The 19,813-nt window shown below is 41.6% G+C and overlaps 1 protein-coding gene across 4 annotated transcripts in view; it reads left to right on the top strand.

The window, feature by feature from the left end:
• KLF12 (KLF transcription factor 12) overlaps positions 1–19,813 on the top strand; it is a 232,740-nt gene that overhangs the window by 15,345 nt on the left and 197,582 nt on the right. For 3 of the 4 annotated variants that reach the window (XM_066313390.1, XM_066313391.1, XM_066313388.1), the window contains exons 2-3: positions 10,284–10,387; positions 10,638–10,794. The exons of the other annotated variant lie outside the window; for it this stretch is intronic. The gene's annotated coding sequence lies outside the window, so the exon portion shown is untranslated. The remainder of the gene's footprint in view (positions 1–10,283; positions 10,388–10,637; positions 10,795–19,813) is intronic. 4 annotated transcript variants of the gene reach the window in all.

Below are 19,813 nucleotides of genomic sequence, written 5' to 3'. Positions count from 1 at the left end.
TGCGAGTAACTTCTATGAGCCTTGTAGCCGTGAAAAGTGTATTGAAGGAGGCTGTTTGCAAGAGGTATTACCCACTTGGTTTCCTTGGAAACACGAAACATGATTTACAAATATTGACTTCAGAAAGCTGCAGCTTAGAGGTAATCCTAAACTGTTGGTTCAGGCTTTTAAATTAATATCTCCAAAGAGTTCTGGCTGTGTTGAAAGTCACTGCATGTCCACAAAATGACATTTATAATAATTCTGTGTTTCTTGGTGTAATAGACAATTCTGAATGCTGGAGGACTGGAAGGAATCTGAGTTTTACTGGAAAAGGGATACTGAACTGGGAACCCTGGCTCCAGTTTCACCTGTGTTAAACAGCTCAACTTAAATAATTAATGCCTTACCACTGATGGAGTGCAACGTGGAATACTTCCTTCATGGTGAAGTTCAGACGCTGTAAATTATCATTCTTGTTTTGTAAAACTCAGTGGAGAGTAGTTCGAATGTTCTTTTTATGTTCATGGAAGAGATCATGTTGTAAGCTTAAGTAAATTACATTTACTGGATAACTTAGTTTTATTGTATAGGAATTTTCATATACACTTACTTTTAAAGACTGCTGGTCATAATTTGGCCTCGTTAAATTTTTTTAAATGAAAGCTGCTTTATCCCTGGAGCACAGTGTTAGGTTATCTTGAAATTGGTCTTAGATTCATTCTGAGAGGATGGATAGGGGCACCAATATGAGAGAAGAAGCAGACAGCAGAGTATTGCATACATGTTGTGAGTGCTGACTGCTGGGTAAAGACTGCATCTGTGCACTCATTAGTGGGGAGCAGGTCTTGGTTCAGTCAGTCGATCTGAGGTGTGATGCTGGCTGTGGTTTAATTTGTGCTTCTTAGTATCAGTAGGGGCTTATGTGGTTCCAGTTACCACCATCTCCTACGATGCATGTCCCTCTGTCACTCAGTGTCTGCTGTCAGCAGACTGGATTGGATCAAGAAATTGCCCAAAGTTCTTCAGTTTTGCTGAGTTATGCTTAACTTGCATTATTTTCCCGGTTCATTTCCCATAACAGCTACGATGTGCAGGAGCAACCAGGTGGTTGGAGGCATGAAAACACCTCTCTAGGCATTCTCAAAGTTAAGAGTGGGAAAGCCTCATATTCCCTGTGCTCTTCATTTAGAGCAGAACACCTCCAGAGCAGAGATGAGGTGACATCTTGGGTTTTCCTGTAAAAAAGCCATGTGTTTGTCTGCTGGTTGTAGTGCTAGTAGTTTCATGGCCATGCGGAGGTGGCAAGGCACAGTTTTTAAGAAGGTATGATGTATTAGAATGAAAAGGTAATGTACTTTGAAAGAATATGAACATGCAAGTCTGTGCTTTTGTTTTAGACCAGGGTAAGACTTTGTGTCTCAAGCCCTTGGATTCTTTTCCCCCAAGATGTCTTTCACCTTTTATACAAAATACCATTACTACTTATGAACTGTGCTTTGCTTGGAGATTATAAAGGTGTTTATGGTGGGTGGCCTTATGTAGCTATGTTAATTAAGGCAGGATGAGACTAAATCTGCCTTCATCTGGAGTTGCAGGAGGATTTTACCCTGGAAGTAGGAGGTGGGAAGCAGGCAGGTGGCTGCACAGGTGTTTGTAAGGATCAGGTCCTTAATATGAAGAGGCATTGATGATGTAGGCGAGCAAGCACTGCTGAAACCTGTAGGTCAATGTGTCAGATAAGATGACTGTGTCTGTGAGCTGCATATCTTGTGAGACAAAGGACTGAGAGCAAATAGGACACCACAGAAACCTCCCTGCAAAGGCCAAGCAGTGCTACGTTTCTCATCAAGGCTGTTGAACTAAGCATAAATACTTTGCCTAGTGGTTCTGTAAATAGTGTCTAACATCTTGAAGGCCACAAAGCTGTTTGTCTCCCTGGATGCTAAGGAAGGATTCATCTGTATTGTTTTTCAGTTCTAGCTGGTGAGGGGAGCTTGCTCTTGACTTACCCCATGCAATGGCTATGGATTATGGTGGAAGAGGCTGTGAGGAGGCAGAAAGATTAATGAACAGGAGGAGGGAATTAGGGACCTGTGGAAAGAAAGTTCATATGCAGAAAAATTCAAGAAAGTTGAAAATGGCAATGTTGCAAAATCCCAGAAAACAATGGGGGCTCATGTTGTTGGTAACTCGTATGTTGAAGCTTTAAGCTAAAGAGGAGGTCAGTAAACTGCAAAAAAGTCTACTTGTCTGCAGAAGGAAGACTCAGAAAGGGCAGCACTTGAGTCTTAGGGTGGGGTGTTTTTTTGCTTGGTTATTTTTAAAGGCTGCAGATAGTCAAAGCAGAAGGTAGGGCTGTGTATGCCTGAAGTCAGAACAGATATACAGGATTGTTCATTGTGGATCATAACCATGCGTCAGAAATTGAGTGTGAAGGCTTCGGATGGCAAACTTAGGAAGATAATGATGTCAAATGAACTCCAGTTCTTCGTGTAACCAGATAAACTACGTGGGTTACTGCAAAGTCAGTCAAGATGGGAACAAGAGTTTACAGCATAAGAGTTCTGCTAAAATTGGGATTGTTTTCATGTGAAACCATTGTGCCAATACAAACTGAATTTCATATTGCAGGATTGATTGTAAGATAAATGTGTCCAGAGGAATCTGGAGAGAAGACACAAACTTAGAAGGACGAAGGAATAACTGCAGTGAAGATGTACAAAGAATTCTTAGAACACAAAAGTAGAAGATAAAAATGACAGAGATGGCAGTGTGATTTTTTTATTATTATTATTCTTGGTTTTTTTCATTTTATAATATGATGGGTGTCTTCCAAGTATCACTCACTTTAAGTGATTAGGATAGTAGCCATGTAAGGGAGCAGAGGCCTCTAAGGGAGAAGCTGGGGGAAAAACCATGCTTAGACCTATTGCTTTTTACTGATTTTCTAGGCCATAACTACTAAATTGGTAGTTGCAAAAACTCACTCTTCTAGAAACGTCAAGGGAACTTTATATATTTACTGTTTTTCTGGCAGGATATTGATACTATTTTTAGTTTTAGAATCCTTGCTGTTTTTAGCTCATACAGGTAGATTTAGAAACAGTTATGTGATATTTATTTAGCTGTTGCTGGTATGATATTGGAGGCTTAGAGGGCCTCTCGTCTTTGTGGTGGCTCTAAAGCAGCTCCAACCCAGCATCAGTGTCAGTCTTCAGATACATCGGCTCTTACTCTAGGTTGTACTGGCTTTTGTGAATAAGGTGATGAAAGAAGTGAGAGATGACATTAAGCACAGAAAAAGAGAAATATCAATCCAAGTAGAAAGTAGGTATCTCTTTCTTCCTTACCTTCAGCCTGTAATGTGTGTGAATCTCTGACTATCAGCCAGTTGTCTTAGCAGGCATGAGGGCTACAAGATGTTAAAGCTATTTGGACAGAGCACTTGTGTTATCTGTAACCTGATTGTGAAACAAAGAAAAAGAGCTGTTTCTGCTTGAGGAAGATGGAGACTTCTGTTTTCACCTCCATGATAAGATATTTTTCACGTTGAAGCTGAAATTGCTATTCGTAGTGTTCAAGGCCAGGTTGGATAGTGCTTTGAGCAGCCTGGTTTAGTGAAAAGTGTCTCTGACCATGGCAGGGGGGTTTGGAACTAGCTGGTCTTCAAAGACCCTTCCAGTCTAAGCCACTCTGTGATTCTACATGAGAGGAGCTAGTGTGGCGGTATGTTGGAGATGCCAAGTCCTTCGAATCAGAAAGGGCTGTTTCATGTCTTCAGTTCTGTGTCTGTCACCAAGCTGTCATTGCTGCATGTGAGGTTTGAGCCAGTGGCAGATGGCTTCCTCTGAGAAGAGAAAAGGGCAAGGAAGAGAAGTTATGGTAAAATTGGCAAATCCCAGAGAGTCATTCTCACTGACTGAAAGGAACTAATTATTCTGGACTTGTGTTTCAGATTTACTTGATCTGGGCTCAGATCTGTATGACTTGAAAATAAATTCACCAAACAGCAATATACTGGCCTGGCCATAGCTAAATTGTAAAGTTACTGGGAGAATAAAAATTTCTACGTTTAAGAGAGAATGATTCAATTGTCAAATGGCAAGTTAAAACAGCCCAGTTTTAATGTACTCTTAAAAAAAAATCACCAATTCTGAGATACTGCCAAATACCCTCTTTAGTTAGCAAACTGCAGAAGCATGTCTGTGCAAAATGGGAAATGTGTTTACTTGGCTGGGTTTTTTGAATTGAAACATTATAGGTGTTGTGAAATACTGTAGAATGTACAAATGAGCATGTTGTTCAGAAAATAACATTGCAAGACATGGGGCAGTTCATACGCTGTGGTGTACCTCAGTTAGTCATGGTGGTGGTCCCACACTAATGAGTGTTGAGATTTTGTTGACAGGACTTAAAAATCTACTTTTAATTGGACCATTATGAGTATTTTTCTGTGTGGTGGGGTGAGATAGACGTGAGAGTGGAGGGGAGGGAGTAGGAGCACCTGTTTCTTACTGAGTTTTGTAAACAAAACAAAAGGTGTTTTGTTTTTCTGAAATTAATCAGTAATTGAATTAAAGCAGGACAGAGTTGGGGATCAAGGTGAGCAATTGAGAGGGCAGCTGCTGAAGGACCAAGGTGGCCTTTGGTAAGGGGGCGGTGGGAAGTAGCATGGACCACGACATTTCAGATCTTCCTAATCAGTCTGAGGACTGGTTGGGTTCCCAGTTGCCAGTAGGCTGTTTGGGAGAAAAATAGTTGATAACAGAGCGAGGGCAGCAACACTCAGATTCGCTCACCAAATAGCACAGAATGGAGGAATAAGGTTGTGCTGCTCAGAAGTGTTAAACTACCAGAAGTGCTGTGCTGAAAGTGCTAGGGTGCCACCTGCATTGGTGAACAGGGAATATTGAAAATATGCATTGGTGGTCTTTGTAATTCCCAGCTGAAGAGCCTATGCCTCTGCAGGGGTACATCCAGGTTGTCTGGTTGTAAGAGCAGCTCTTTGCCCAGAGTTGTGTACCTGCACAGGATCTGGCTCTTTTCTGTCTCTGTCTCACTTTCCACTCATTAGCAGAAGCTTCATCCTTGCAGGGGACTGGAGAGCACACCTCTATAAAGCAGAGGTTCATCTCAGGTGGAGCTGAGATGCTCTACTACAAATATACCAAGACTGTGGCACAGGGGAAAAAAAGTGTGTTAACCTTGGATTTACTGAAAGCTTAAAGGGTGAAATTTTCACTGTTGACACAGTAGAAAGAAGAGTATCTATTAAAGGAAATAAACCACCTCCTGTCAAAATCTAAAATGGCCACTGAAGGAATTATTTTGAAACAACTGTGCTTTTGAAAAGTCAAGGTTTTTTTAGTTTGCAAGCAGCCGGCACATTGCACAGTGGAGTTTCACATTCGGTTCTGTCACTAGCAGCTTTTTGCTTGGGGTGTTACTTCAAAGTGTCCTGAATGTCACTATTGCTAAACTGAACTATTCCTTCATAGTTTCATTATATATAGTGTTTGGATTTCCAATAGTGAAAAATCCTGTAGTTTGTAGATACTCTGGGGCTTTTTTTGCTGACTTTTCATAGATACTTAAGCTAACTTTCCTTCATGCAGCTCAGCTTTTCTTTTCTTTTTTTTTTTTTTTTCGTTTTGTTTGGGCTTCAAGTTAAAAAAAGGTGTTTTTTTTTCTTTTTAATACTTGACAGTTTGAGCTGCTGTTTGCTTCTTTTTCATAATAAAAACACAGCAGATAAATAGAGGCCTCAATTCACATGCAGGTGATACCAAAAGAATTAAATACAGACTGCTGCATTGTCTACTTTCATTTCCCTGTCTAAGAAAATAGCTAACTTCATTGTGAAAATACAGGAACTCAGCATTGTTCATCTTGTCCAAGCATAATACATAGAAGAAACTATTAATTCAAGCTTGCACATACATTCTTCATAGCACTTAAAAGTTCCTCCAGTCTTGTTGCCAGCTGTTCCCTCTTAATTAATCTCTGTGTGTATAATTTCCCCCTTCATGTGCCATTGTTACCCTGTGCTTTGTTGTTTGGGCTTTGAAATCTAACCAGGTAATTGGACAACAGCCTTCTCTAAATTCTCTTTCCAGTGCATAACTTCTCTAGCTGATACAGTAGTGTATAGAGGAAGTTAAAGACCAGGGAATGTGGGAGTGTAGGCAAGGGCTTTCCCTTTCAATCCCTGGTACAGGTTGTCTGTGTGAAATGATATCAGTGCTCATTTTTCTCTTATTTAAATATTGATGATGCTTGAGGGAGGTGAGTGTTGTTGTAAAGCTACTAAAACTGAGGGTTGTGTTAGACTGGATTAAGATAGTCTGGATGTGGACTAGAGATGCAGAGTTTCAGTGCATTTACTGAAGTAGTAAACTTAGCCTGAAAATTTACCCATAGGGTTTCTGTAGTTGGGTACTGCAAAAGTGCATCAGCTTTTGAAATAGAACAGATTCTGGTATTAGTCTTCATATTGAGACTTTGAAAAATGGGGGATTTGTATGTATTTATAAATAAGCATAGGATGTTAATGAGAAGCATTCTTTAAAGATAGCTCTCCTTGAAAGTTCTTGTATGAGTAAGTAACTGGAGACAGTTATTACCCTTCCACATTTGGGAGGTACTGAGGGGCAGCTAAAGAAATTACTACCTTTACATCATTTGCCTTTGTGTTCACAGGCATAAAATTTGGTTTAATATCAACAGAAAGAAGATAATAACTACTCTTTTCTCAAGAAGTGTTGCAGTCATTTTCATCAGTACTGATTGTGAATGGTATGAGTTGTTCGTCACATTGTGTGACTTTAAAGGTTTACAGATTTTACCAGGATAATGGTTTCAGACAGATGAAAATGTGATTCGGGTTTTAGCACTTGAGAATTGTAGCCCAGCAGTGAAAAGGAGCTGAAATCTTGGAGAGGCTGGCTTTGGATAGTATGGGATTTCTGTCAGTGTTTCTACTCGAATGAAAGGCAGAAGAATGATTTTGATCTTTCTCTTCAGATACCAGCTATATGAACACATAATGCTGTTAGTGTTTAGTGCATCAGAGCTCTGTTAAACTGAAATCAGAAAAGTAAAGTTTTGAAACTATTTTTTTTGTCTTCGTATGAATTATATCAGAGTTACAGTGCATTCAAATGGATTATTCCTCTTCAGTAAGTCTTTCAGAAAGTGTGTGAATACTATAATCAACCTGTTTGCCAGGACCTTTTGTATGGGATTTTTTTGTAATTGGATCAGTACTCAAAGCACACTTCAGTTTTGCTAACAGTAGTGCCTGATCGGAAGGCCATGAAGAATAACAGAATACATGGGTGGTCCCTTCAGAGAAAAGCTGATCTCCTCATTTGGGCCTATCCAAAGACTCAGCAACTGTAAATTGTGTGATTTGCTTTGAGAGCAGAAAAGCTAGTCAGTTAGTCAGCAGTTCTGCATCATCACAGAGTTGAGCTGTGCTTTTCTTGTTCTGTCAGAGAATTTTGTCTATAAATGTGTCGTAATTTTTCCATTTTCAAATAATTTATGTGTTTTGTTTGTACAAGACAGGTCATAGATCTGGATCCTCTTATGATAAGCATTCCACAGAGGAATTTTTAAGAGTCTTTAGAGTAAGACACTGGGGAATAGATGGACACAAGCAGACACACAGGAGAGCAATGAAGTGATATTTACCACAAAAAAAAAAAAAAAAAACAAAACAAAAAAAAAACAAACAAAAAAAACCCAAAAAAACAAAAAAACCAAGTGGAAAAACAACCCAGGTCTTAGCACATTAGCATCATGCTGAAAGTTTGAATGTGGACAAATCCTTCTTGTGACTACAAAATGCGCTACATAGTGTTTGTATATATATTAGAATGTGTTCTATAGATATTGCACTTATATGTGTAGATAAAGATGGTCTTTTATGTGTGTTTCAACCATGCTTCATTTGATTGTTGCTGTGTTGTACATGAACTGTCATATTCTTTTCTGAGTGTTTGTCATTTCGGTACTGGTGCTTGCACAGCAAAGGAGCTTGTTTGTTGCAGTGATGGTTCACTGCTCTCACTGGCTCTTTCCTCTTCTTGACCTCCTCTTGTTTTTCTTCTCTACTTAGAAAGCAGCTCCGTGCATCAAATCTACCCAAGATGCATCAATACTACTTTTCCCTTAGCTTTTAAAACTGTTTGCAACTCTGTATGGTTGAAGTTGGTTGGTTCCAATGCCCCCAATCCCACCATGTCTTGGCCTTGTTGTTGCCATTCATTTTCCTCCTCTTTTACCTAGCTGGTTGATGTTCAGGCCAATTCTGACCAAAGGATACGTGCATTCTCATCTGGCATATTTGCTCTAAAGATTTTTTGGCAAGGAGTCAACTTCGTTCCTTACTGTGTATTAAATATCTTCTGGTCTTTACTGTGCCTTTTGGAGACTCTTGAGTCCTTCTGGATACAGACCGAATCTGAAGTGGGGCTTCATGATGGGTGCTCAAAACCACTCCCCCACTCCAGCAACCTGTTAACCCCCACCCATCAGTCAGAGTTGAGGGACGGACTTCAGACTGCCAGAGTCTGTTGAGGGGAGACAGGAGTCTTAACAGAGTTAAGGGCTTTGCTGCCACGAAAAGTGGGGTGCACCTCTGCCTGTGGCAGCTGCTATGCACTTGGCATGCATTTCATTTTGGTGCTCTAGCCTGCTCTGTGCATGGGGAGGGTGCTTGTAGGCAGGACTGGTCCTGCTGGGTTTGCAGCCCAGTGCACAGGGGAAGGTTTTGGGTGGAAGAGTGGGTTGGTTACCAGCACAGCACTGGTGTGTGTGCTGTGAGGATAAGGTGAAATGTGATGCTGTCTGGTCAGCAGCTTTGATGAAAAAAAGGAAGGGGGGGCAAAAGACAGTGCTAACAGTTTAATGGCAGCTGGGAGGTTTTTGCAGAAGTCTGGGAAGTTTATGACAGTTGTTGATAATAGCATGCAAATCCTTATGCTTAACAAAGCTTTAGTAAGCTATCAAGTGACACTAGCTGCTGACATGGTGCTTAATTCTTATGCCATAGCATGTATAGCTGAACAAGAAATGTAAAAACTAGGCTGCTTCATGTCATTTATGGCTGAAAATGCCATAAGAAGTTGAGTGCTTGTTTTTTTGTTTGTGGGGGTTTTTTTGTGGTTTTTTTTTTTTTTTTGGTCCATTGTTGTTGTTTTGGGGTGTGTTTTTTTGTTGGGTGTGGTGGTTTTTTTTTTTTTTTTTTTGTTTGTTTTGTTTTTTGTTTTTTGTGTTTTTTGTGTTTTTTGTTTTTTTGGTTTTTTTTGTCGTCCATTACTGCGTGTATAGAGAGATCTTCAGGCACGACTGACTTGCCCAGGACTGGTTCCTCAGCTGAGGCATTTTCTGTGATGTGCTGTAATGGTTTGGTCCCTGTGGTTCTGTGGTGTCGATGCTTTGTGTGCTGGAGCTTCCGGCATCCGTGGGACGGCCTTTGCATGGCCAGGCTTCAAAGCTCACTCCTTCACCTCTGATTCATGCAGCAGCTGGGGCACTGACATTGAATCCTGCTATGTTGGAAATGAAAAAGAAAGTCGGTTGTGTGGACTGTTTTTAGAGAAAACTTTCCAGACAAAGAATTTCCTCAAGGAGCCCGGAACAGGATTTGGTACTTTGATGCATCTTTGTGGGAGGGAGTGGTCAGAGATGGGAGGAAGCATTAGACATACTAGGGCTAGCATGTATTTCAAGGATCACTTACATTTTCATTGATGCTATCTTTGTTTTTAAATATACGACTTAAAAATGAGCCAAATAATTTCCTAATCTTTCTTGTACATTTCAGAAGTAAAAAAGATTCTCGAGTAGGTGGGGCTGTGCTGTATCAGAGATGCAGTAAACATCCATTTTTCTTTGCTGTTCAGTTGTCTTACATGTGTGTAACTTCAGTCGAAACTAGAAACTCGGATAAGTTCAAGGTCAAACTTTTCCAGATCGTGACCTCCATTGTTTAGGGCGTGAGTAGGCTGTGCCAGATAGATTCTTACTTGGCAATTGTCAGTAACAAATGTAGCAAAGTACTAGAGTGTTTTTAATGCTCACTTTGAACAAGCTGATAAAACACGATGGAAATGAGCCAGAGATGAATTGAGTGCAGTTTGTTAATAGTACTGCAGCAATTCATGGTAGTTTGAGTATTGCCCATCAGCCTAGTTCCTCCCTCTTCTACTCAAAAGTACCTTTACCGTGCTGTAGAGGAGTGGAGATACTTAAGTCCAGTAGTACATATTTTACCTTTACATTCCTGTTTATAGCTTCCACCATCATCAGCCTTCATCATCCTCGAGTTTTTGGCAGCATTCTGCTTTGATGGGTCCAAGCCAAATCCCCCAGTTACTCCTCTGCAGGCTGCAGGAAGGTGTGCTGGTGATGGCAGGGTGTCCCTCACCCTGCTCTGTACTAGTAAACATTGGAAGAGATGTTGAGTGGCATGCACCTGAAAAGTAACCTCTAACCACTTAGGGGTTTACTTAATTTTTACTTGAAGAATGAGCCTTAGATGTAAGTACTAAAGATCTCTCCACTAGTGGTTCTTGACCTGTGTCTTCATCGCTTCTCTTTGTCCCCCAAAAAATTAAAATTCTGTGTATTTTGTATGTTTTCTCTAGGCTATTTTCTTCCAAGTGTCCAGTAGTTCTGTCACCTTGCACACTGAGAGGGTGAAAGTTGAGGAGGCTGGTGCAGAAAATATTAAGTAACAAAACCTGAAGAGAGTGCAGTAGTTTTGGTGTTTGACGTATCCCTGCAACAAGGCCTGAGTAAAAGGTAAAGTTTCTTGAAAATTTGATTTACATAACGTGCAAGGGATGATTATCAGATCAGGCAGGCACTGAGGTGAACATGCATGTGTAAATTTTCTCATTAGTCACTCTTTCCTTTCACTCTGAATGCCTGTCGTTCTGTTCCATGATTTAGTGGAGCTATTAAAAAATCAAAACAAATTACTTGTTTTTTCTTCTTTTTTCCTCCTAATTTCTTCCCCACTTCTGATCTACTTGTTTGCAAATGAGGTTTATTCCCTCACTCCCTTCATTCACCGGTAAGTATGTTCAGTCTTGGCTGGGGAAGAGCCATGTAATTGTCGTCTTCCTCTCTTCCCTCTGAAAAGTTTATTTGGCAAGTTAATGAATTTCCTTTATTCCCAAGGGCAAGCTTATAAAGGGGAGATTTCTTCTCCCAAGGGTAGTGAATGTGAGGTGATTGCCAGAGCATTGTTCTTCTAAATTGCTTATTTTTCTCTGTGGCTGGACCTTCCCCCGACCTATTTTTAGAGTACTGATTAAGTGATAATTTGTGTTTAGGCTTCCTTGAAGTACCCAGTAAGTTAATGCCGATTTGCCTGTGGGTTTGTTATTCTGGGTGGAGCATCAGCAAACTCGTTCACTGAAGCTCAGATGAGAAAAGGAGCCCAAGTTTTCCCAGGAGGGTTCGGGGAACCTTACCCTATCCATTCCACTGTGCAATGTCGCCGATATTCAGCTGGGCTGTTTGAGGTGGCAAGGACAAGATTGATCACCATGCTGAAGTGGCTGGATCAGTACTCACAATTCACATGTAAGCAGAAGTGTCCAGCAGCAGAGCTGCTCTGGCACGGAGCTTTTGGATGACTGGAGTGCACAGCTGTATGAGGAGGTGAGCCAACAGCCTCTCCCGAGGCTGATGTTTCTGGACTTCATCACACAGAGAGAGCACTGTGTCCTGCGCTTGAGAATGAGACCCCCTGAGATCCAGTGTTGCCTCCCCCCAGCTCCTTCAAGGCTGATGGACGTGTTTTGTGTTCCTCAGAGCACAGGGCGAGTTTGGGATGGAGGCTTAGCTATTCTAGCCTGCCTGCCTTGCTGCCTCTCTGAGGAATTTCCTACCCTCTCCTGTGCTCTCACTCAGTGCAGCTGGGTTGCGTCCTGGCTGCTGCTTCTGCCTCGCTTCACTGCTGTGAAAGGCTTGGGAACCTTGCTGTTGACCTCTGTCCTTTGCTAGAAGGTTGATGCATCTCCAGCACAGTCTCTGTGTCCTGGGAAGAAGTGTTTGCTTTCCTTGGGCAGTAGCTCAAGTAGTCACCGGTCCAGTTGTCTTGCAGTGCTGGGATTGAATAATTTGTGCCAGTGAGCCCTTTCAGAGGCCTATGGGCTTGACAGGTGTGAAATTACTCCTTGGACAGTTTCTAGCAACTTTCTAGGGTTCTTTTTTAGGTATTTTAGGGTTTTCTAGGTGTTGTAAAAAGTTTGCTTCACCTTGGGCATGCAGTGGTCCTGTGCTGTGTGGCTGGAGACAGCTGAGCAGTTCTGTTGTGTTCTGGGCTCTGGTCATCCTGACTCTGAGGAGCTCTCACCTGCAATAACCTGCTAAGTGATTGCTGTTGAAAATTCTGCCGATGCAGTTGGGCTGTCAGCTGGGATTAGTTTCTTTCGAAGTACAAAACTCTCAGAAGTATTTACAACAAAGGTACAATCTGTGAGAGTGTTCACAGAAGTCAGCTAGCAGTTGTGCAGAAGACTGCTCTCACAAGCTAGCCCTGAAGCAATAGGGTAAAAAATGGTTGTTTTGTTAAAAGTAGAAATGTTTCCTTAAGAGCACCTTCTTACAAAGAGTCCTTTTTAGTAGGGAGGAAGGGAAGGCCTATGCAGCCATGACATAGGTGACCAGGACACCCTGCCTTGCTGCTGTCGTGATGACTTTCTGGCATGAATGTCACAGCTGCTCTTAAAGTCAGTTCCTTGTCCGGTTCCTTCCTATTTTGTGGTTTCTCATAGACAGTTTTTCTACTCCAACCACTCATACTTACTTCTGGACATAAATCATGAGTTAAAATTTCAAAAAGCTTCTTGGTAATTTTGACTTTGAATGACAATAGGTTTTAGGACGTAGCAGCTTTAGCAATGTTTCTGAAGCATCTGAAGTGGGGAGATGATAGGGAAAATGACCTGGGTGGTGCTGAAATAGTTAGCATAGATTTCTCACATCTAGTCAGTTCAAACGTTTTTGCCTGACAAAACCGTTTGTATTGAAACTCATGACCGCTGCCAGAGCATCATGACCAAACCTGGGCTTGGGTTAATATCTGACATGGGCAGCTCATATCTTTGGTAATCTGATCCTGTAAAGATGTGGAGTGGTCATGAGCCAAAAAAAAGCATGCTGACCATGCCACCTCACCTGTAAACACAATTTGAGGTTGCTCCTCTGCATCTTGAGGTGCACAAGGGAGAAGTTGAAGTCTGCCAAAACACAGCTCTACAAGCTTGGGGTGGTTGGGGTAGGTCCAACTGTGGCAGCATTGCTCTTCAGGCTCTGTCTGGAGGCAGGGCTGTGAGGTTGTGATGCATGACAGGCACTTGCACTCTGCATTAGTTTGTGCGTTGAAATGTAAAACGCTGATTGTAAAATATTGCCCACTCATTTACGATGTTGTTGGAACAAAGCTTACCACAAATGTCCTTAAGGTGAGCTTGATGGTATGCATTTAAGAAAGCATACAGAACTTAGATCATCTTCTGAATAATCTTGTAGTGTTAGAGCAGGCTGAACATCCATCTCCTCCCACTCCTATTTACAACAGTGGTGTTTTGAGTGCTTTGCACTCTTGCACGCTTTTCTTAACTGTCCTATTTTGGTGTGCCCCTGTAGTTCTTTACATCTCTTCCTAGTCAGCCTCTCCAGAGTACCCTAAAGTTGTGGCAGAATAGCCAAGTGTGAAATTTGGGCTTGCTTGTCAGTTTTGGGGTTGTCCCCAGGTTTTCTGGACAGGAATGCTTTTGCTCTGAAGTGGTGCAAAGAATTAGATCAGCAACACTGGGAGCATTTCATTGCTATAAACTTGCTTGTGTTTGAGAGGTTATCTCTTCAGTCATAACTTTTAGGTTGTCTTAGGTTTTGAACAGAAGATTAATTTTTGCAGAACCAGATTAAACTGGTGAAGTTTTCTTACTCACTAGGAGTAGGTAGATGTGTGAGTTTTTCAGATTACGTGTTCAAAAAAGAAACATTTTCTTTTTTTTCCCACATAGTCAAAATGAAAGTGAACATTCAGACTTGGGGAACAGGAAATAATAAGCTATCCTTTTCTACCCAGAACAGAACTGCTGCTTCTGCCAACTGGCCCCTCTGAGAGAGCCAGCGAAGTTGTCAAGCCCATCTGTTTTCATCCACTGACACAGTGCACCAAGGCAGCTGGAGGTGCAGACACACAACAAGCTAGGGAGGGAGGGTGGGGGTTTATTTTTCCTTCCTTTGCTCCCTGAGCAGCAGATATTTTTTTCTTGCTCACTGACAGCATCACCTTTTCAACCCTGTCAAGATTTTGGTAGATGGAGTGATCTGAAAGGGATGGAAACTTCTCAGTTAGAAGTGTTGAAGGGGAACCTCAGCATTTGTCATCTAAAGAAGCTGGTTTCAGCAGCACGTGCATTTGTTTCAGGTTCAAGCTGCTGTCACTGACCGGGTTGTTGGGGGGTGGGTGAAACAGTGACCATTAGGGGCTGGAGGAAGAATCCTTAATTTAAGCAGCAGAATGGTAATTTTTTTTGATGAAGTAAAGGTCAAAAATGGTAAGGCTGCTCTTAGCTGACTCAATCCTGGAAGAGATGATAAGGAAAGTGGTACTACCAGAAGTAGGACACACATAATTTATAATTTATCAGTGTATGGGAAAACACATTTAATGTCCTGCTGTGCAATAAATGTATCCTCTACAGGATCACCAAAGAGCGATAAGATGCTCTGCTTGTTCTTTTAATTCACCTTTTTTTTCACCTAGTTAAAAAGAAGTTGCTTTTGTTCTTTATTGTCCACTTAATCTAAGAGCATTATTTCCTGTGCCTGTATCTGTGGGTTTAGAAGAATGAATGATGAATAGGAGCCTGCGTTGAGGATTACATATTTGCCACCACAGCATATTTAAAGGTGTACCATGAAGTTCATGTTGCGGGCAATTAGTGAAAATTGTTACTTCTGAAACATGAAAATGCGATTAACTGAAGACAGCCTGAAGGAGTGTGCTGGCAGCCTCTTGGCTGGCTTAGGGAAGAGGCAGCCTGTTTTGGAGGTAGGCAAAGAAGTGCTATCTCACTGCAGTGTAGTTAATGGAACTAGACAGAGTTGTGGCATGACTGCGTTCGGGGGTCACGGCGGTGAGGGATGCCATGATTCAACCTGATGTAGCAAGGGAGCCTTGGCAGGAAGCCGCTGTGTTTATAAGAAGCCGAGTAACCACAACTGGCAGCGGCCTTGAAAGATTCCGCTGTGGCTTTCGTTATGAATAGCAGGCACGGCTGCTGAAAGCTGGGGTTAAAAAAAAAAAAGTAGATACCAGCAGGAGACACCGTGTGAAGGAGACATGAGTTCTGTCTCCTAATAACAATAAAAATTGGTGGTTCTGCACCTGTCGTGGTTGTTGTAAGACGTAAAAGGATTGAAGATCAAATAATTCCAAAACACCAATTATGTTGACGTGTGGGAGGAGTGAGGAAAGAGGACAGCTACCATAGTTCTGGTTTGTTTCAGTAGATGTGAAAAAGACAGACTCCTTACAGTCTGCTGTTCACTTTATTGGATTAAAAGACCTCTCCTGTCAGTGGTTTTGTTCTGTTGCAGAAATCAGATGGGTTTGTTTTCATTTTAAAATGCTTTCTGAAAATGATAGGCTGCCTTAGCCCAACTGTAGAAATGATATCTTAATCATTTGACTGCCACACAAATACATCTCACTTGCAGCCTGACTTGGAATTTAGATCAAAACTGTTAAACTACTGCAGAACTTAAGAGTTTTTATTTCGTACGAGGGGTGTGCTTTTCTGTTTTAAGGGAAGGGAAATCCCTGCAAGTTACACACCTCAGGCCTTGACTCTATTCCAGTGTGTTTTGCAGTGTAGGTAGATTATATTTATGCACAAAGTATCAGATGTGAACTCCCTAGTCTGTGGCTGTGGTAACAAATGAAGTGTAAGTGCCAGGATTTTTGGCTGATGTGTTGTGAAACAAAGTGTCAGTCAGTTTTGCCTTCTCAATGTCATTTATGTGAAAATGGTTTAAATTGCCAAAGATAAACGGAGAATTTTTGGCCAAGATTTTCTGCTGCAAATCTGTTTCTGTACCATGAAGGAGGCATGGATTTTGCTTTTAACCTGCTATATTATTCCACATAAGAGGTGGTATAAATCAACTTACAAAAGAAGTTTTGTTTTCTTTGTTGGCTTTTTATTCTGCAGTCTGTTAATCTCTCTACTCTTTCAAGTCTTGGGTATCTTTCTCTGGTGTTACTGTGAGTGCTTAAAAGGATGCTGAGCCTTTGTGATACTAGGTTCAGTCCTTACTTCTGTTTCTTCCGTGTAAATATTGACTTGTGTGAGATTCTTCTAACTTGTAGCTCTGAGCTGGGCTTGCCTTGATCCTTGTAGGGTTGGGTACTTGGTTGCCTAAACTCAGTGCCTTGTGCGCCTCTGCTGTGCCTGGGGCATCTCTCCCGGCTTTGCTTGCCCCTCCCAGGGAGTCAGGACAAGGGCAGCGTGCCCCTGCCAGCCTTTGCTAACCTGCCACAAGGTTACTTGTGATGAATTGCATCAGCACAGTGCGTGAAATCAGTGCAAAAGGGAAGGGGTGGGGGGAGTGCGGGGAAAATTGCTGCACATTTATAGTTTTGTTCTTAATCAATGCTTCTTGGCATTCTGCATCAGAGGGAAATTTGACAAAATGTGGTTAGTTTTGAACTTCAGTGGTGTTACCTGCTTCTTCAGGAGTCAAGAAAAAGAAAAATCGTGCTTTGGTTTGGTCATTGCTGGGTTTGAATACTAGTGTCACATGTGGGTTGGGCATATGAGGAACCTTCCAGCTGGGAAGGGAGGAGGAACAAAGAGGTGGAATCTGGCTAGTCTACACCTCATTTTGTAACGGAGTAACTAGATTAGTCTTTTTGCCTGGTACCTTCCTCTTGCCCAGCATTAACAAATAACATGCAGTAACAGTTCCTGGCTACTTTCTTGTGTTTGTAAATTTACAGACTTGGGAAGTGCCTATAACTTTTTAGAGGGGTATTTTTTTGGTGGGTTGTTGTTGTGTTTTTTTTTGTCTTTTGCTCCACTGTGATACAGATCTAAAGCTGCTGGGTTGGAAAACTTCAATATTGCAGAGCAGCGTGAATACATAGGGGCCTGTGATGCCATTAAATCTATTACAACAAATTGGTCTTGTAATGCCTGCATGGAAGAACTAAAGTTCAGAGTGCTGTTTTGCATTGATTCCCGAACTTTCTGAAAGCCACAAGAGTTTTAGATATTTTTGATTATTTACTTCCAGCCTTAAAGACTACCTTTGAAAGGAATAGCAAACATAAAATCTAACTACTTTAGGACCTCTCCAGCTGGATACATAAGCTCTGAGAAGACCAGCCTCCTCTGAAAATCCTGGCTGACAGTGCTGGTTTTGTTTCATTTTTTAATGCTCTTGGGGTTTGGATTTTTGTCTGTAGAGTCCAGAGTTGGCAAAGTTGAGATCATAGGGTTTGCAGCAGCCTGAAAGAGCCCTGTGAGGGAGTCAGGGATGCATTGGAGGGAGATTTGACAACTTTTCTCATCCATGCTCGTGTCTTTCAGCACCAGGGTTTTGGTGGAGCACTTCATCTGGTGGAAGAAGCCTGGGTTTATTTTCTTGTTGCTGTGGCACAAATCAAGGGATGTGTAACTGAATGCAAGGACCTGGCGGTGTTTGGATCAGGGAAGATGAGAAACCAGCAGTCCCAGAGGACTGATCTGTCTGAGAGATAGGGGAGTGCAAGTGGGTGTGGGGAATGGTGGTGGGGAGGGACAGGCACGACACATGGTGTGGGGTCTTGCACCCTGTCACATCTCTAGACATTGTCCTTCAGTGGGAAGGAAGGGTTTACAGTCCCTGTGTGCCACAGGCCTGACTGGAGCAGGTGATAGCTGCCTGTGAGAGCATGAGCCAGTGGTCTTTAGTAGCGGATACCCACATGAGGGGTTTTTTTCCTCCTAGGTGAAATTTGTCAGGTTCTATGCTAAACTTCTGGTTTTGGCTGCTCCCACCTACCTGTGCAGAGCTTTCCGTTTAGGTGTTTAGCTTCAAAAGACATTGAAGAACTGTTTGAGTTGGGCCTCAGAGATCTAGAACTTAAAAATGGGCTGGTAGACAAAGATTTGATTTTTGGAAGTTCAAAGTGACTTCTTTTACTTTCCCTGAAGTCTAAGGGCAGAAATGCACTATATCTACTTAAGAGCCTGTATATGGATGAGAAAGATACAGCCCAAATCAAAGAGTAGATGTCTGATAACTGAAATACCAGTAAGGGAAGCCCTGGGAAGTAAGAATAGTGATTCAAGAGTTTGCCAACACAGATGGTTAAATGAAATTTGAGTTTCTTTTTTAGAGGAGAGGAAGAAGGGAAGATCTTTGAAGATATTTTGGTGGTGATGGTTCAAGTCATGATTAAGAACAGTTAATTCAGTTGTGGACATGGTTACATTTTTGCCTCTTCTGTGCTTCAAAATTGGGCAGAAAGCTGTAATGTTTGTCTTTTCCAAACCAAATTCTGCTTTCCAGGCACAGTGTAAGTGTGGGAACTCCAATGCTGAATGGTAGGAGGTTTCCTGCTGAAGTGGCTGCGAGAGAGTTAGAGTGGCAATGCCTGTGCGACTCCAGGGTTAGAGTGTACAGTTTAACATCCTATAATTAATCATATTACACACTTTCTTTTTTGAGTATCTTCTGTTCTGAAGAGAAGGACATTAAACTTCATATTGCTCAGTGACTGTAAATATCTCGTGTTTGGGTCTGTGATGAGACAACCAGTTAGCAGTTGTGTTATTTTAAAATTACCTACAGTGCCTGAAAGATGAAATAATGCCTAAATTGCCTTCTCCGGTGCTGCCTGGTGGTTGTTATCAAATATATTCCAGTTTTGTCTTCCTCTTTGGGGCTGTTTCCTGTTTGAGTGTGGTGGGGTTACAGCAAGAGACTTGGGTACTTTCTTTGTCCATTTATAGATCTCAGAGAGCGGGAACTTCGGGTTCTTTTGGGAATGGAAAGAGCACAGGAGGGAGGCAGAGCATTCCTTGTGCAATATTTGGAAAGCAGTTTTAAAGCTTGGAGCTACATTTCAGATACTCAAGTTGTAATTTCCGTAAAATATTAAGGAAGAAAGGGAACTACTTTTATCGTGAGAGGAGATTGAAATGAAAGAAGCATGTTTGGGGCATATACCTTTATGACAGTTAGAAAACCCTGAAAAACTTTATCTTCCACAATATAATTCTTTTTTTTTCCTAGTCATTTAGAAAATTGAAGATGCACATAGTGCATAGTATGTTAATTTTTATACAGCAAGATGTCTTGGATAAAGTGAGCTGTAGTTTATCTTTTCTCCTTTTTTGACTTTTCTCAGTTTCTTGCTACAGACCATCGATTTCCTTAATGATGCTTAGACTCATCTAGGTCTTGCTGCTCCGTCTTTCCCTGGGGCCATTATCAAATCATCCATGTTCTCATGACTAAGGATAAACAAATGTGCAGATGCATGTGAGGGACAAAAAGAAGAATAAAAAAACTCCAAATCCCCCAAACACTGCAGTGCACATGTGATTTTTCCCAGGAGAGATTTGATAGGCTGTGTCTAAGATGACATGTATTAATTATGTTTCTTTGCATCCTTTTAGAATATGTTCAGGCACTGTACAGCAAAGGACCCGAATTCATTCTACTTGTTTAAATATACTTGTGCCTTTTACGTTTTGCTTTCTTTATGGTCAGTGGACTTGAGATTGTTCTCTAACTGCATGAT

Source organism: Sylvia atricapilla, chromosome 2, assembly GCF_009819655.1.
Source record: "Sylvia atricapilla isolate bSylAtr1 chromosome 2, bSylAtr1.pri, whole genome shotgun sequence".
Classification (NCBI taxonomy): domain Eukaryota; kingdom Metazoa; phylum Chordata; class Aves; order Passeriformes; family Sylviidae; genus Sylvia; species Sylvia atricapilla.
This window is presented reverse-complemented; position numbering and strand designations above follow the sequence as displayed.